This window comes from Crotalus tigris, unplaced genomic scaffold (genome assembly GCF_016545835.1).
Source record: "Crotalus tigris isolate CLP2741 ecotype Arizona unplaced genomic scaffold, ASM1654583v1 scf7180000024167.7108832, whole genome shotgun sequence".
Lineage (NCBI taxonomy): Eukaryota > Metazoa > Chordata > Lepidosauria > Squamata > Viperidae > Crotalus > Crotalus tigris.
Window position 1 is genome coordinate 2,832,221 of NW_024100417.1, and position 19,282 is coordinate 2,851,502.

General features: G+C 37.9%; 1 long non-coding RNA gene across 1 annotated transcript in view; it reads left to right on the forward strand.

Moving 5' to 3' along the window:
- The first annotated feature begins 6,010 nt into the window (after nt 1-6,010).
- The window catches only part of LOC120299034, a 64,258-nt gene continuing 50,986 nt past the window's right edge, over nt 6,011-19,282 (forward strand). Inside the window, exon 1 of the long non-coding RNA XR_005554305.1 lies at nt 6,011-6,085. This is a non-coding gene — a long non-coding RNA (uncharacterized LOC120299034). The remainder of the gene's footprint in view (nt 6,086-19,282) is intronic.

A 19,282-nucleotide genomic window follows, 5' to 3' on the forward strand; every position in this document is an offset into this window, starting at 1 on the left:
CTGCGATTATCACGTACTCTTTTCTTTCTATAATCCATCCTGTTTAATCATCAAAACCATAAATCATAACTGCATTTTTTTCTGCTTCGTGCAAAAAGTCTATAAGGGTTTTCCTGTCGGCAATAAACATAAGTATTGTTTTGTCTCTGATCAAAGAGGTCGATTTAGCCATTTCAGCAGTTCCATCCTTTTCACCAACCAATCCTCCAATGAGAGTAATTTCCCTTTTTTGTGCATAAAACAATCTTGCTACAACGGGCGCTGTTCTTGAGGCAGTGGAGTTTAAGTCCTCATGTTAAGTCGGGTTGTCGGGATAAAATGCTGTTCAATTGAATTTCTCCCTGAGCTCCTCTGATCTGATCCTTGGACTGGTGTGGGAGTCTCCTAATTTATGGTTCACCATTATACCTGCAATGGCCCATTGGTTGACAACCATAAATCATTATGAGCATATTGCACCTGTCTTGCAGGTCCTTTATTGAGTGCCGTTGAGTTCAAAATATTAGCATAAGTTGTAAAGCACCATATGGCTTGGTCTCTAGCTACTTCTTATGAGTACATTGTCAATTAAGCATGCCAGGTCATGATAAACTCATGGCAAAAATTGTGTCCCCCGAAGAAGAACACTATGAAATTGGAACAATTAAGCACAGCTTTAAGCTGCCTTAACTGTGGGCTAAATAAGAGATGTAGGCAATGTCACTGGGATGTGTCAGATTAGAATTGTTATCAATGCATGCTTGTACTGCAGTTAGGAGGATTCAAATATAAGCCCATAAAGTTTTCTAGAGTTATCCAACCATTGTTATGTGAAAAATAACAATTATGAGGATAAGCTTTAAATAATAATAATAATAATAATAATAACGTTGGAAGGGACCTTGGAGGTCATCAAATCCAACCCCCTGCTCAAGCAGGTAACCCTATACCATTTCAGACAAATGGCTGTCCAGTCTCTTCTTAAAAACTTCCAGTGTTGGAGCATTTACCACTTCTGGAGGCAGGTTGTATCTTTTCAGTGATGACTGGATCATGTTGTATTGCTCTGTCACCAGTCTGGTGAGGTTGGATCACAGGTTCTTTTAGGTTCCACAACAGTAGAAGTACTTAAGGTTTTATTCCAAGATGGTATAAAAAAATTAACATAGCCACATAGCATGGGACAGCAATTAAATAATATTAAAACAAGATAGTAATTAAGCATATTTAAAAATACAGTAAGTCAAGAAGACTTTATATCCTTTCTGACAGGCAAGGAACCCTGAAGAGATGATGGCAGGTGGATTTCTTCAAAGCCAGCAAATGAGCAGCACTCATTCAGTTAGGTCTACATCTAATCCCATGTGGGTTTTTGATTATCTTATTAAGCCCACTTGCTTTTCAGTGGTTTAATCTCAGTTGATTACTGGTGGCAATAGGCCACCTCAAAGTTGAGGAGCATCTGTTTCTCCAAGGTTAATTGGGATTGAAGATGAGAGAGAGATTTTGGGAAATATTAAAAAGGCAGAATATATTTCCCCAAAGGAATAATGGAGAAGATATTTAAAAAAGCCAGAAACCAGCCCCCAGAAATCAGCCCAGCACCTAGGCAGAAGCCAGCTTTTAGAAATGCAAATTCAATAATCCTTTCAGAAAAGTTGGAGCCTTCCAGCTAGAAACTGAAGAGATTAGGAAAACAAAGATCCTTAAAATCTACATACCCCACACAAACTCTAAGACAGGATATAATAGGATTATGTCCAATACCAATACCAAAAAGGCACACTCCGACTCAGGTCAAAGTACATGACACAGGAAATACAAAGCCTCAAACAGGAACAGAAAACAACCTCAAGAGCCCCAGAAGGTATAAAAGCCTCTGCTCCATGTGATCAATTGTTTTTCCAGAGTCATCTTTCTGTCTGGCTCTCCTTTTCAATAAACTACAACCTTCTTTCTAAAGCAGTCTCCATGTTTGTTTATTCCCAGCTTGGACTGGACCCCGATGAAGATTTTTCTTTCAACACTAGTTACTCAGGTGTCTCATCTGAGAAAATTTAGAACAAAGTAAAATATATGTGTGAGTGAATAGTACTGGAGCTGAACAGGATTAGGTAACAAGAAGGTCCTGATCCTGTACATCTCCAAGATGTTCTGGATCAGTCGAAACAGAAATTGATTAATAATAGTAATGGGCTGCTTTGAGAGTGAGAGGGAGAGAGAAGCTGCTCCATTCTTTTGCTTCATGGTGTAACTCAGCTGTTACTTGAGCAGCTACTAAGCACAGCTTAGCCTGTTTCTAATAAGAATCTGACAATCGGCTCCGGGGAGCAGTAGTTGATTCAATAAATGGCTAGACTGATGGATTTATTAACAAATTTATTTGTTAAAATTTGTTCTGGTTTTTTTGGAAGTGTTTTGTCTTTAAATGAAGACCTGTGTGACACTTGTGTAAAACCAAAGAAACTGTTGACAGATGCCTAAATCTGCTGGTGTACCCATCTCTTCTCCTGACCCCAGCTGGAGTTTTTCCTATCATCTGATGATACTTGGTGGGAGGAGAAGAGAGGGACACCAGTCCATCAATCCTCATTCTTAATGTATCCTGTACACCAGTGTTTCCCAAACTTGACAATTTTAAGGCATGAGGACTTCAACTCCCAGAATTCCACAGCCAGCAACGCTGGCTGTGGAATTCTGGGAGTTGAAGTCCACATGCTTTAAAATTGTCAAGTTTGGGAAACACTGCTGTACACAATAAATAAGGATGGCACTATTTGCTGGCATCAAGCTTTTGGCAGGATAAGGATCAGAACTCAGCAAATATTATGCTGATAGAATTGATTGTTGGCTGAAACTGAGACTGGGAGGCTTTCAACCACAAGAAAGAAGTCTTAGTAGCTTCAGCTATCTACAAATACAGGTAGTCTTTGACTTACAAGAGTTTGTTTAGTGACTGTTCAAAGTTACAACAGCACTGAAAAAAATGACTTATGACCATTTTTTACAGTTACAATCTTTCAGGCATCCCCATGATCATGTGATCAAAATTCAGATGCTTGGCGACTGGTTCATACTTATGACCATTGCTGTGTTCCAAGGTCGTATAATCACCTTTTGTAACCTTTTGACAATTAAAGTCAATGGGGAGCCAGATTCACTTAACAACCAGGTTACTAACTTATCAACTGCAGTGATTCACTTAATAACTCTGGCAAGAAAGGTCATAAAATAGGGCAAAACTCACCTAACAAATGTCTCCCTTAACGACAGAAATTTTGGGCTCAGTTTTGATCATAAGATGAAGACTTATCTGTAGAGCACTTTTACCCAATATCCGTTTTCATTTCTCAACTCTAACAACACATTTCGAAATTTACTACTTTCATGCTTCCTGACCTCAGAATGCTGAGAACAAGCAGGGAATAAATACAATGAGGCAGTCAGTGCTTCCTCCTGCTGACCAATAAGAGAATGTAAAAAACTAAATAAAATTGCCTGGCAGCTCCTGAAGTTAAAAAGAAAAAAGAAAGCCAACCCATCCCCCCTTCACTATTCCTCCAAGCCAGAAAGTCAGATGCTTTCCAAGAAGAGAAAGCCTAAGGGGGCAGACATGCCTCTGCTTGGACAGCTTGCCTAGCAGGATAGGATGGAATCAATATACATTATTTCCATTTACATAGATCCACCTGGAAGACAATTCTTGTAGTGCAAAAAATTCAGTACAAAAACCTATTCAGCAAATTTTCTCCCTTAGTTTTTATGGATGGGTAGAGGTTGACAAGGGCATTAATGATGGTGAGTAAAGTATCCCAGTCCAGGAAAAGCAACAGTTTGTTCACAAGTAGTTGGGCAAAGGCCTTCATCACCAGAGTCTCCAGGAGCAGTGAAACCAGCAAATTGCAGTCCAGTTTTGTCTGGAAAAGGGATATTCCACTTTAAGTCAAATATGGTCTATCTTGGATTCAGTTGCCACACAATCCAAATACACTCTCTGTGTGTAGGATTCAATCTGTAGCTGTTTTCCCCCTTCTGACCTTCACTGCCTCCAGAAACTGTATCAGGACCTCCACTTCATTTCTTGTCTGAGGCAGAGTAGATAAAGATATATATATCATCAGTACATTGTCCTCTCTGTTTCATGGAGCAATTAAACAATAAAGGAGAGAAGATTAAGTCTTGCAGACCAAATCTCTCCTCACCCACCAATAACAACTGGAACCGGCCACTTAAAATAGAACCGCTGCAGAACAATGCCTCCTAATCCCATATCTCATTTTCAGCCCAGGAAGATACCATGGTCACTGGCATTGAAGGCCCCTCCAAGGACCAATGGAACCAGAATAGTCACACTCCTTCTATCCCAGTTCTTCCAAATATCATCAACCAGAATGACCAATGCTGTTTGGTCCCACACCCAGATTGAATCCAGATTTTTAAAAGTTACCTAATCTGTTTCCTCCCGTGCTATCATTAATGGCACTCCAACTATCTTCTCAGCAATCTTCTCTCAAAATGGAAAAGTTGGAAATCAATTGAAACAATTCATCTTCACTGCAAATAATAATAGATTAATTTCCCCAAATAGCTGTTATTATTGTTTGATGGAACAACCTTTTTCGTGGGCGTGAGCCTAGCGTTGCCATGGTGCCTGGGAAGAGAAATATGCCTTCACAGTAACTATGGATACTCATTCCTACAATCCCTCTGGACACTTTAATCAAGACACAGGTCATCATAAATCATGATTCTTAAAAATAATAGTTGTTGCATTTATTTTGCAACACTTGGACATGTAACAGGTCTTAACTTCTGTCTCCACCCAAAAAAGCATCAATAAAGACTATTCAATTCCCATTTCACTCTTTGGAGCTAATTTTCTGACTTAATGGACCTGTGTTTAATTCAATTATAACCTTGGGTAGGTGGTGGTGGGGATTTGGCTTCACTTTTTTCATTTCTTAGTAGTCATCTCTCTGGAGGATAGAGTATAAATTAAATAAATAAATAGGTCCCCCCCCCAATTCAGTGTTGTTACACACTTTCCTTTATAATGCTTCAGTTACAATTGCCCTGGGCTAGGATTTGTTAGTGTGCAGAATCTTGCTAATTCTTGTTTACTTTAAAGATTTGACATAGGTCCTGTTATCAGCTTTCATATCATAATGTATTGCCCTGAAAAAATCTTTTCTCTTGGTGGTTTAGAGATCAACAAAGGTTTTGTTATTTGGTTCCGGTTACAATATTTCTTTTTAACTGACATGTTTCAAGATGCCTTATTATGGTAGGAAGAATGTTCAGTACTTTTTACAAAGCATAAAATTAATGAGCATCTTAAGTGGGTATCCTGAAAACACTAAAGAGACTTTTCCCCCTCAGGAAATCAGTATGATTAGAATCAGTGCATTTTAGCACCTTGATTGTTCTAGGGGTGAACTGCATGCAATTTTAATCAATTTTACACTATTTTCACACTCAATTCCTCTTTCCAGAATACTCTGAATTTCCTAGGGTAAGAGACACATAGGATTTTTATTAGTTGGATTCTTGTTTATTCTGGACATTTACTTATTAATGGAATTTAATTATTTCCTCAAGTCAGACCTGGTATACAAACCCTATTTATTCCTGCTTCTACTATATAGTATTTAGGATTTAGAAAGTCTGACATCTTAATCTCTGCCCCGTTTATTTTGTCAAGATTGTTCAACAATGTAGCACTGTACTTTGCAGAGGGATTTTTCAAAGGGGATCAGAAATGGCTTTTTAAATATTAAACTGTCAGCAATAGAATCCACATATCCCACTGGATCAGGATTTATTTCGATAACATGCCAACTTCTAACCAAGGTACCTTATGTCTCTCTTGGCACACTCTCTAAGCCCACCAAATGTCAGTTTAATAGCTTCCATGATAAATGGAAGCTGAGTTTAAGGGTTAAGTCAAAGGAAGTTTCTGTGCAAAAGGAAATGTAGGGGAATCTGTTTCCTCTACAGACAGTCAGCAGAGGGCTCTATTGGCCAGCCTGCACTCAAATGAATTACTGCGGTAACAAATTCCACTTACTAAGTTATCCTTCCTTGGAGCCCAGGAACAGCTGCTACGGTAGGTATACATACACCTCACATTTTCCTGATAAAGCTTGTATGAGTGTTTAGTGATGCTTCCTGACTGGAAGAAATGCTTCACTGAAAAAGGAAGGCGTGAAATTCTGCCATGAAATTTGATATTCAGTAATGGCAAAGTAGGCAAATTCTTTGTGACACATTACTAGAAAAATGCCTAGAAATGAAGCGTATTGCATTAATGCTACTATCAATATGCTGTTTACTGACATTGTGTGTCGCATTTCCAAGTATCCAGGCCAGCACATTCTTCATTTTACTAGATGGGAGAATACGAAAAATTGCAACATATAATAATAATAATAATAGTAATAATAATAATAATAATAATAATAATAATAATAATAATAATAATAAAAACAGCAACAGCATGCTCTCCATGATGCAGTAATGGGAAACAGGAGTGAGGATGAGAGAGCATTGTTCAAAGTCACCTCATGAACTGATAAACCAGGGCATCTTTACTTTTAATACTGGAAGGTCTGCAGGGGAATAAAAACTATTTAAAATAGTAGTCACAACCATGGGATCACACATTAAAAACGACCTGGGCTTTAATCTTGAATTCAAGAGACTTTTTTGACCTCACCTGCAAATCCCTTGACTGTAAGAATCTCTAGGTTACTCTCTCAGCCAGCTCTGATATTGTGTGTTTTCTTTTTTAAATATCTGTTTATTGTTTCTTTATTAATGATATTTCTCAAAGTTGGCTTTCAGATTTTCCCTTTCCGAGACTGCTACTTTCTCTAAGTTGCAGATGTACAAAGCATGATGGAGTTCTGATATAACCATCTTTGGAATGAAATGATATGTGATATATGTAGACAGTGGTAGGGCTAAAATAATTGATAGTCACAATGAAAATGGCTACTAGATGGCACCAAAGGGTTATAGATTTCTGAATTTTTTGCTTCTGCTTGGCAATGCTTAGATATGGTCGCACCAGAAAGCAGCAATAAAGTGATCAGCAGTGGCCATCCACAAAGCAGTGTTGTTAAACAGTTGGGCACTGATCAGTTACAGTAATTTACACATATCCTGGGATGAAAACCAGATATATCAGGTCATGAAATAATAGAAGTGTCCTTCATGCATTATTATCCAACACTTTCAGACTGGATTCTCTCCCTCTCTTTGCTCCAAGCAGCTGCTTTGATGCCAGCAAGAGAATGGCCTGGCTGAAAATGTTCCCCCAAATGTAAAATAAATTGACGTACACCACTTAGTGTGAGTGTAACTATCACCTTTTAACTGTGATAAAAGGTGATAGTTTCAGACTGAAGATCCTGCACTTGCTAGTTGCACTAGAAAAATGCTTATATTAATGTAAATAAAATTCTTTTTTTTTTTTTAAGAAAATATCAAATGTAGGATCCCTGGTTATATTGTAACCTTAGTGGGAGAAAATGGATTAAAATGAATTTGCTCTCCCCACCTTACTTCTATTGACATAAATACATGCACATTCTTTTTTTTCTCCTCAAAATCCATTCGTTCAATCACTAGTTATTTGAATTATGTCTTTAGCTTAGTTTTTAAGGCTACTAAATGGAATGGATTAGCAGTAGATAAAATTAAGTACCAGCTATCAGAGCTCTCTTTAGCTACAAAGTAGCACTGTATGTGGGAGTAATACAGACTTTGATGATTCAAAGAGAAAGGAACAAATCTAAAATGCTCCACTTTCCTAAAAGTCTCATTCTGGTACTTCAATGAACATCTTAAAAATTGTAATGGAATAGATGAGTGGAAGTAGTTTTGTTACACAAAGCTCGGGTCATTTCTAAGTTTATAGATCTCCTCCTCCTCCTCCTCCTCCTCCTCCTCCTCCTCCTCCTCCTCCTCCTCCTCCTCCTCCTTTTTCCCATTACAACAAGCTTGTGAGATGGGCTGGTCACACTTTGACCATAGTTAAACAGGGTGTTTCACATCTAGCTGAAAAGCTGCAAGAATGATTGAGCAGTTCTTCTGATCTCACACAACACAATTGGGTCTCTTGTCTATTTCTTCTTATCTTTATTCTTTTCTTTCTTCCCCTATTTTGCTTGATGAGCACTGTACAAATTATTTCCCATGTTTCCTGGCCAGACATAGGCACTGCCTTTCCATGGCTCCATCAGAGTAAGGGGAAGGCTCTGCTGCTCCTGGGCTTGCCTTCCCTTTCAGAAAGACATGCCAGTTTTTGTCAAATGTCAAGGCTGGTTTGAAGGAGCCAGTCTGATGGACCTGACTAAATATATACCATTTAGGCCGTTATTTGGATGCCAAAAAGCTTCCGAGCTTTCTCTTTAGCTGTGTACTTTTGCTGATCCTATCTAGGCAAGGCTGGGATAACTGGTAAATCTAGACTAAAAGGAAGTCAGAAATGTTTTTCAGGGAAAGTTAAAGCTATTTGTTTTGTCCTTCATAAGATTAGATCAAAAGTCGTAAACCAATGATGCTAAATAAAGCTTTTCCAAAATCATCGGAAATGATATTCTTCTCAATTAGTTCTTTGAGCTCTTAATGTGCTGAAATAACAATAGATCATCATGGAGAAAATCTATTCATGTGGTCAAAAATAATGATGGCACATAATCAGTGCTGAAGTACAACAGTGGGGGATCACTCTGCTTCAAAATAATTGGAATAAAATAGCAATAATACCTCCTTGGAGTCAATGAAGGATGGCCATACCTAACTCCTGTTATTATAATGAGATGCTCAGTCCCACTTAAGCCACATTTAAAACAGTGTTCTACTGGGTTTAAGCATCATCTACTCAGTGTCATGGGGTTACTATATTATGGAGTTCTCTCTGAAGGGTCTAGGACAAGTTGCCGCAGCCAACGTGCCATGGCCAACTCACTATGGGACAACTCACTATGGTGAACTTGCCACGGGACAACTCACTGCAAGACAAGAGTTACATTAATATTGAAGAAATGGTGGAATAGAATCATTAAAGAAAGGATGCCAAAGGAGGGGCAACATGAAATGTATATGACAAAAATTAAAATATTTTTAAAATTATTTTAAATAATTAAATTGAATTGTTGAATTGTCCCGCAGTGAACTGTCCAGCAGCAAGTTGGCCATGGTGAATTGGCCCTGGTGAGCTGTCTCATTCCGTTCTCTCAATCCTCAACTTAGATTAACGAAAAACTAATCACACATTTGTGTGATTAAGGACAAAGCTGCAAAATCAGGTTGCTCCAGCACAGTACAGGCCATTCACTCTTTCTTGAAGATAGAAGGCACCATGTCATCATCCCATTCCACTGGGAAGGTCACCTCCACTCACTCTTTCCTGCTACACATCAAAAGTGCTGTTATCTGACTTGCGCTGCTACCACAGGCAAGGCTGTCTAGTTCACTTGCTGCACTTCATTTCATGGTAGGCAAACATCTCCACTCCAGCTGGGTACTGTGCACTGGGTATTCCCCTCTCTGCCCTCCATTTCCCATACCCCCCTGCTTTTATTACAAGTTCAACTTGGCCAAAATGATTTTAATAAAATAGTTTCTCTGCTCAGTTTTTGTTCTTCATTTCCTTATATGTTTATTGCCTTCTGCCTTCGGCCACTGTTTTTTATTTATATTTACTTTCCTTATTACTCTTTTCTTATTTATTTATATTTATAGGTATTTTTTTTTTGTAAAATATACATTTTAATAATATTTTAACCTTCTTCTTACTTAGACCTGGATTCCCTATGATGGGTCTTATGTGTCTGTTTCCCCCTCACTGTATAATTCTTTGCATTTCATATTGTAATTTTATATTCCAATGATCTTTTTATACTGTTTTGTTTTATGCTGAGCTTTGGTCATAGTCAATGTTTAATTGTTACACAAGTTCACCAGTAGTTCAGTGAAAATCTGGACTTTAAAAAAAAAAAGTTCATTGATGGAAAGATAAACTGGTAGGCCTGTATTTGGTTTGTTTTAAACCATTTAAAGTTCACCAGAATTTTGTCTCTTTTCCTCTTCTTGCCCAAGTGACGGGAAAAAAATGATAAAACTATTTTTTTTCTTTATTAAAATTGGTGCTGGAGAGGAAAATCCATCTAGCAGGAGCCAGGGTAAATACAGCTAAACAAGAATCAGAAGTCTGATAGAAGTCAGATTAACAAGTTTTATTCAAAGGCATAAGCTTTTGTGAGCTATAGAACAACTCATTCTATTAAAGGCAGTGCATTATATCTGATGAAGTGAGCTGTATCTCACAAAATCTTATAGCTTTTAATAAAACTTGTTAATCTGAAAAGGTGCTATCAGACTTCAAATTTTTGACTGCCAAAGATTAACACAGACGTTGTCTTTCTACAATGTTTACAAAGAGATGATCAAGCCATTGCTGTAACCAAAGCAGGAAAAGAGATGAAAATAAAAAAAGATTTTTTTTTAAAAAAACAGCCTTTATTTCTAACCAATTCACACAACATGTTAAAACCACCAGAAGGCTGAAGAAAGAGAAATGGGGGATTTTCAGCTCTTCATTTTGATCTTAACTAGCAACTTTAATGAAGAGAAGGACAAGGGCGGATGTAATAGCAGTGTTCCAATATCTCAGGGGCTGCCACAAATAAGAGAGAGTGAAGCTATTTTTCAAAGCGCCTGAAGGCAGGACAAGAAGCAATGGATGGAAACTAATCAAGGAGAGAAGCAACCTAGAACTAAGGAGAAACTTCTAGACAGTTAGAACAATTAACCAGTGGAACAACCTGCCTCCAGAAGTGGTGAATGCTCCAACAGTGGAAGTTTTTAAGAAGAGACTGGACAGCCATTTGTCCGAAATGGTATAGGGTTTCCTGCCTGAGCAGGGGGTTGGACTAGATGATCTCCAAAGTCCCTTCCAACTTTATTATTATTATTATGGATCATCGCACAGTCAGCCAGATGTTCAGACTGGATTTGGCATTTTGTCTACCTATCGAGTCCTTACCCAGGACCTGGGATAGGCAGATGTGGATAGTAATAGTAATAGTAGTAAAGTTGGAAGGGACCTTGGAGGTCATCTAGTCCAACCCCCTGCTCAGGGAGGAAACCCTACACCATTTCGGACAAATGGCTGCCCAGTCTCTTCTTAAAAACTTCCAGTGTTGGAGCATTTACTGCTTCTGGAGGCAAGCTGTTCCACTGATTAATTTTTCTCACTGTCAGGAAGTTTCTCCTTAGTTCTAGGTTGCTTCTCTCCTTGATTAGTTTCCACCCGTTGCTTCTTGTCCTGCCTTCAGGTGCTTTGGAAAATAGCTTAATTTCCTCTTCTTTATGGTAGCCCCTGAGATATTGGAATACTGCTATCATGTCCCCCCTTGTCCTTCTCTTCGTTAAACTAGACATACTCAATTCCAGCAATCGTTCCTTATATGTTTTAGCCTCCAGTCCCCTAATCATGTTTGTTGCTCTTCTCTGTGCTCTTTCTAGAGTCTCAACATCTTTTTTACATCGTTTGATGGTATTACAGATATCGTCGCAGGATGGAAGCAGTTCCTAGTAAGGCCGCCTTTTGCAATTGACTAATAGCAAATTTGTCAATGCCAATGGTGTTCAAGTGGTACTCCAGTTGTTTTGGGATTGCACCCAAGGAGCCTATCACTATTGGTACTACCCTTGCTTGCTTTTGCCACAGTCTTTCTATTTCTATTTGTAGGTCTTTGTATTTTGTTATCTTCTCCAGTTCTTTCTCTTCTATTCTGCTGTCTCCAGGCACTGCCATGTCCACTATCCAGACTTTTTTGTCTTTCTTATCAACAGTTGTTAAGTCTGGGATGTTATGTTGCAGGTGCTTGTCTGTTTGAATTCTGAAGTCCCATAGCAGTTTAATTTTATCATTTTCTATGACTTTCTCTATTTTATGATCCCACCATTATTATTATTGATCATCGCACAGTCAGCCAGATGTTCAGACTGGATTTGGCATTTTGTCTACCTATCGAGTCCTTACCCAGGACCTGGGATAGGCAGATGTGGATGTTTGATGGTATTACAGATATCGTCGCAGGATGGAAGCAGTTCCTAATAAGGCCGCCTTTTGCAATTGACTAATAGCGAATTTGTCAATGCCAATGGTGTTCAAGTGGTGCTCCAGTTGTTTTGGGATTGCACCCAAGGAGCCTATGACTATTGGTACTACCCTTGCTTGCTTTTGCCACAGTCTTTCTATTTCTATTTGTAGGTCTTTGTATTTTGTTATCTTCTCCAGTTCTTTCTCTTCTATTCTGCTATCTCCAGGCACTGCCACGTCCACTATCCAGACTCTTTTGTCTTTCTTATCGACAATTGTTAAGTCTGGGGTGTTATGTTGCAGGTGCTTGTCTGTTTGAATTCTGAAGTCCCAGAGCAGTTTAATTTTATCATTTTCTATGACTTTCTCTATTTTATGATCCCACCAGTTTTTGCTTACAGGCAAATGATATTTTTTGCAGATCTTCCAATGCACCATTGTTGCTACTTTGTCATGCCGCTGCTTGTAATCAGTCTGTGCAATCTTCTTGCAACAGCTTACCAAGTGGTCCACTGTTTCTTCAGCTTCTTTGCATAGGCGGCACTTACTGTCTGTTGCTGTCTTCTCAATTTTGACTTTGTATGCATTTGTCCTTAGGCTTGGTCTTGTGCAGCCAGAATTAGTCCCTCGGTCTCTTTCTTCAATTTTCCTGCTCTTAGCCATTGCCAGGTTTTATTATTATCTGCTTTCCCAGCTATTTTTTTCATGTATTGGCCATGTAGTGCTTTGTCTTCCCATGCCTCTATTCTGTTCTTCATTTGGTCTTTCTTGTAGGCCAGTTTGGTCTCTCCAGTAGTTAGTAAGCCTTCCTGATATACTAATTTCAGTGCATCTTCATCATTGTTCTTCAGATATTCTTCCAAAGCCATTTTTTCTTCTTCAACCATCTGATGTACTTGTAGCATTCCACGCCCACCTATTTGCCTTGGTAGATAAAGTCTATCAATGTCACTGCGTGGATGAAGGGCATGATTCATTGTCATTATTTTTCTGGTCTGCCTATCCATTGCTTTTAGTTCTGCTTGAGTCCAGTCCACTATTCCAGCTGTGTACCTAATGACTGCGATTGCCCAGGTGTTGATTGCCTTTATGGTATTTCCTCCATTGAGTTTGGATTTTAAGATCTTCTTTACTCTCTTGATGTATTCACCTCTAATCTTTTTCTTGACTTCAGTGTGCTTGATGTTGTCAGCTTGAAGGATACCCAAGTATTTGTAGTACTCTTCCTCATCCAGACTCTTAATGTTATTTTCGTGGGGCATCTTGATTCCTTCAGTTTTCATTATTTTTCCTTGTTTGATAGTAAGTGTGGCACATTTGTCCAAGCCAAACTCCATTACAATATCTTGGCTATATATACGGACAGTGTTGAGCAGCGATTCTATTTCAGATGATGTTTTTCCATACAGCTTCAGATCATCCATATAAAGGAGGTGGGATAGTCTGGCAGATGTTTTTGATGTTTGATAGCCATGTCCTGAGTTATTCAGTATTGTTGACAGAGGAAACAGTGCAATAACAAATAGTAATGGTGATAATGAATCTCCTTGAAATATTCCTCTCTTGATATTAACCTCTCCCAGCCTCTCACCATTATTATTATTATTATTATTATTATTATTATTATTATTATTATTATTATTATTTAAGTTGCTTAAAGGAATCACCAGCCCTATAAAACTGGCTTGCATCAATTCTGTGTCAGTTAAAATACACTTTTAAAACGAGATAAAAATCAGTATTTTGTGAATTCTGTTATATGTACTGCAGTTATGGTTGTCTTCCATTAATTAGTTACAATAATACAATAACAATAATAGCTAGAGAAATAATCAACAAACAGTATAGAAGTCAGCATATGAAACCATTGATAAGATGCATATTTGGTCATTTGTGCTCTTAGCCATTTTGATTTGGAAATAATACATTTAGAAATAAGCCATGTCTCAAGTGGGTTACTCTCTACCCCCATTCTCTCAATGGTTAGTGCCAACTTGCAATGACTCACATTTAAATAGAGAAAGAGGAGAAGGAAGGACTTACTGGCACTTCCAATTAATCCATCTCTTTCCCTGCTTTATTATGTTTGACTCTACAAAAAAAAAAATCATTCATTCTTATCATGAATTTTACAAAAGATGTTTAATTTGGTCCTCACTCACATTTTTTTTAATTTAATGGTTACTTTAGATTCATGAAATTATTTTACCATAATCACGTATCTACCTTCTTCCTAAGTATACATTAATTTTTGGGATGACTGTGTTTTTACAACTGCAGAAACAATACAGTATGTAATCTTTTACCTTAACTTGAATGATAGTTGGGATACTGTGAGGAACCAGTCAAAGGCTAATGAATGGGTATCTAACAAGCTCATGCTAACTTTCACTACTTAGCAGCATCCAGCTGCTGATTTTACTTCCCTAAATAGAAAAAGTTTTTTAAAAAGTCACAGAAGAAAAGTTCATGAGACTATTATCACAATGAAATACAATGATTACATAACATCTCTCCCCACACACGTACACACTTTATTTTTCCCTGCTCACATTCCCTGCTCACTTTCCCCCTACAAAAAATCCCCCCCCCCTTCAGCTTTCCTCACCCTAATCACTCTTGGAGGAAGGAAACAAAAGATAAATCCATTGTTTGTCTCTTGGTGTGAATAACAGTTACATTCTCTCTTTCTCTCCCCCCCCCCTTCAAAATTTTCAGTTTGAGAATCTGAATAAGGCTGCAATTTCTGTTGCTGATTAGAAACATGCCGTATGGCTAGATAACTAGCTATTTACCAGTATGGTCTTACCCAGAGTGAGGGGGAGAATCTTATATATATTTTGAACTTACCTTCTCTTGTGAGTCAATTCTGTTCCATTACTACCGGTAGGTAATAGTATATACCTAATTTGGCTTTGAAGTATATTTCTTATCTATGTTAATACTTAATCCAATTTTATTTTTGTTAAATCACAGTTGTCAGCGTTTCCCTCTTTGAGATCAAGACTAAATTTGTACTATTGACTTAGGTATAGTTTGGTTCCAATTTGTGTAAATGTAGCCATTGTGGTATGTAAAACATAAACCATAATTAAACAAAACATAGCTTACTATGGTGAGTGAACCCAATGAAAGAAGTGCCTTACTAGTGAAATGACTGCATCGCCTCAAAACAGACTTTTCTGATCAGGTCTGTCACAAAATTGGGACATGAATGATTGTCACATTAAAGCCTGACTAGATAGCTGTTATTTCATTTTGAAGAAGGCAAACTTTGAGATGGAGGACAATAATACTTATACCCCATCTGGATTTGACTGCCTTCCTCTTTGAATGCTGACTGGGCTCAGGCTAGCTGCCAAGAATCACAACCACCGTGGGTTACAGATCTGGGAAATATCCTGCTTTGACCCAGCAGGAAATGGCAGGAAGATTATAAGGTTGTCACTAAATTATAAAACAAGAAAGGTATGAAGTATGGAGAAATAATGTCTTGCGATATTACTTCAAACTGTAAAATCTATAAAATTCAGTATCAGTGTTTACCACTTGCACTTCACAGCACACTGAAAAGTTGTGAAATATCCTTTTGAGAAAGTTTTCAGTAAGCTGAATATTGCAACAGGCATGGTGCCTACAACAGATAAAGTTTTACCAGAAGTCACTAGGCTAGGTTATGTGATTAGCTGGATTCCTTCTAATGCTATGAATCTATGGGTTGAGTATTCAGAACGGTTGCTGTCTAAAAATGTGGCTGAGGTTCCATGGGGCTACAAGAATATTAAACATTTATGAGCTTTGGAGTATTTTGGATATACATGGCATTTGTGTCAATCTGATGTCAGTTCCATCCCATTGTGCTCCATTTAGCAGCTGATACCTTTGGAGCTTTCTGGTGGAGCTGACAGACAAATTTATCTATTAATCTACTTTTAATACTTCTGGTTAGTTTACAATCCTCATAAAAGCCTCCCAGCTTGATTTTCCATGTATATTCTTTCTTTTTTATGTGCCTAGACAGGCTATAGTGCAATTTACCACTCTAGCTACAATTTTGAGGAAAAGCTCCAAAGTGATGGCTGAATAACAACTTTTTTTATTTTGCTCGTGGTACTTCCCATTGGTTTTTGGTGTACTGAGATCAATAGGAGCAATGCATCTCACACAACCAACTTTAAAAGATCTTGTGTGTGTATACTCTTGATCGTTACATGGAGGTTCTATCGTTATATTTTTCTAGGAGTGGGGCAGCAATGCCATGATGCCTGTTTCCAGCATGATCTAGTAAGCCTATGAGGAAAATGCTATGGTTGACACAAAAAGTTATATGTAGTACTCCGTTCTTGAGTAGAGTATTGGGTCAAAGAAATGGCTTGATCATTCTGTAGACATTAATATGTGTGCTGATAAAAGAGTGAAATTTCACTTTCATATTTCAACCCAGCTTTTGGGAAACGTCCAACCAGACAGTGAGGAGGGATCACATGGGGGAATTAGCATTGAACTTTACACGTGTGGATCTGGTCACTTGCACCTGACTCCAAACTTCCTCAGCTATTGACTTTGAGACCTGTGGAGGTTGCAGGTCCCCAAATTCCAATCAAATCAGGCAAGCAGGGAGAGGGAGCATATTTTAATAGAGAGAGGATGTCCCTGGGCATTCTTGGAAGAGAAGCCCCATTCTTAGGAGAGAATGAAGAGAGATTAAAAAAAAAAGAGAGAGAGAGAGAGATAAGTGCTTGCAGTTTGGGAAAAGAAACTCGAGGTTTCTAGATCTTGATTACAAGATCTGATTATGAGATTGCAATCAAGATCTGAGAATAAGTAATTATTGATATGAGTCAGACTTTCTGGTTTAGCTTTTCGTAGTATGAGTATTATTTACACAGCTGCTATAGATGACAGATAAGCTATTCATCCTACCCTTTTTTTGGTCATCTCAACTAAATTAGAAAATAAATAGGTCCTACTCATTTCGCCCCTAGGCAGGTGGCTATTTCTTATAGCTGCAATATGGCCTTTTAAAAGCCAAAATAAGCAAAAATACCAGGATATCAGGAAAGGTTTTAGGACAGACCTAGATTCAAAATTACATTTCAATGTTAGTCTTATTCTATTATTCTAAGAGAATTCTGGGATTAAAAAAAATGGAGCCACTAACTTCAAACAATGCTGAGAGTTTTTCTCATGCAGTAAATCATCAGGACCTGGAGGTAAAGATTTTCAGAGCAGACAAGGAGGTCTTCATGTAATTAAATCATGGTACATATGTTATTTTTGAAATTAAATGTAAAGTCCTGCTACATGAGCAGCTTAGTATTTCATTTGTGAGGGATGTTTTATACACATAAAACACATACATATCCGTGTTAAAATGTAGCATGCTCAGTGCTTGATCATCACTTCTACAATCTACTTTAATTTTCTTTCTAGAAAAATCAAGGTTTCAGTAGTCTTAACCTCCTTATACTAGAACAGAGAGGTAGTGAATTTTGAGCAGTTGCTCATAGTCAATTTGTGTCAGTAAGTTTATGTGAGTCACATCATTTCTCCAAAGTATCCCAAATTCTAAGGTTTGGCTCTTTGCCTGTCTGTCCACATATGTTTAGTAAACATGAACAATTATCATTGTAAAACTCTTTGGTATGCTGCAATTAGAAGCCCTGCCTGCTGAGATGCTATCTAATGACTCATTGTGTGCACACTTACAATGTAGATCAGGCTAACCCTGCAAATTTACACTACTTTAATTTCTAGACTCTGAAGAGTTAGCTGTTCTTAATGAATCCCAGGCTGCTGTAACAGAGTTACAAGTTTTCTCTAACCCCTTTAAAAGATAGTCAGTGATCCAATCACTTGAGACTATGATAGAATAGTAGGTGCTCCTTACTGAAGCCATTTAATCTGGACTGTACATTTATTTCTTAATGTTGGGATAACCTTGCATATGCCTTGATACAACCATATCGCCATTCTACACACACACCCGTTAGTGCTAGCAATAATATTTTTCCTTTTAAAATAATGGGAGAGAAACAGGATTGATAGATGTGGTGAAGTCTGGATGAGAGGAAGACAACTATTCTTGTCCTGTTGCATTTTCAGGGATCTTTGATGCCATCACTCACACTATCTTTCTGTTTATTTGTGAGGGACGGGTGTAAGGGGCACCATGTTGAATGGTTCCACTGTTTCCTGAGCAGATGATTCCAGATAGTGATTATGTAGGACGAGAGGTCAGACTTCAGGTATTCCATTTGGGGTGCTCAATCCTGTCCCTCACAGCTACTTGAAAGTATCATCAATACTTAGATGATATCCAATTATCTATCTCCATGCTGAGGTGGAAGGTAGATGCAGTGGAATTCCTGATCTGTTCTTTGGACACTGTGAGGAATTGGATAGGCAGAAACAGGCTCAGATTCAAGGAAGACAGAATGGCTGATAATTCAAATGATTCCAGGATAAAATGTAGTTTGATTCTGGTTGGGGTTGCACTTTCTCTGAAACAGCAGGTTCACATTTTAGGGGTTTATTGAAAGAGGCTATGGAAACCATAACTAAGAACATATTTGCCATTTCTATAGACATATAGTCACTGATACTCTTTTCAGCTCTCAATATGTATGTTAGTCAATTTCAGAGACAAATAAAAAAAGTTCCTTTGCCATTCACAATCAAGTCCAAGAACTAGTAGCCAAAGAAGAAACAGATTTTTATAAACCAAAACTTTGCAAAACAGTAACTTTACTGCCACACATAATCTACTCAGTGCTTTACAGAATTTGTAAAATGGAGCAGTAATTGGCCTTATATTCCCAATAAGATGCAAATGTACACATCATAAACTAGAATTTATGAACAGTTGACCGTATCCTAATTTATAGAGCAGTGTTTCTCAACCTTGATCATTTTAAGGCATGTGGACTTCAACTCCCAGAATTCCACAGCCAGCATTGCTGGCTGTGGAATTCTGGGAGTTGAAGTCCACATGCCTTAAAATGGTCAAGGTTGAGAAACACTGTTATAGAGGATATTGGCCAGTTTCCAAAAAAATAGAAAATTATTGCTCAGACCCACAGAAACATTTCTGATGGAAAGATAGAGAGACAGATAGATAGACAAACAGACATTTCTGATGAGATTCACATCCAATGAATTTACATAATTTAAGGCAATTAATCAAAA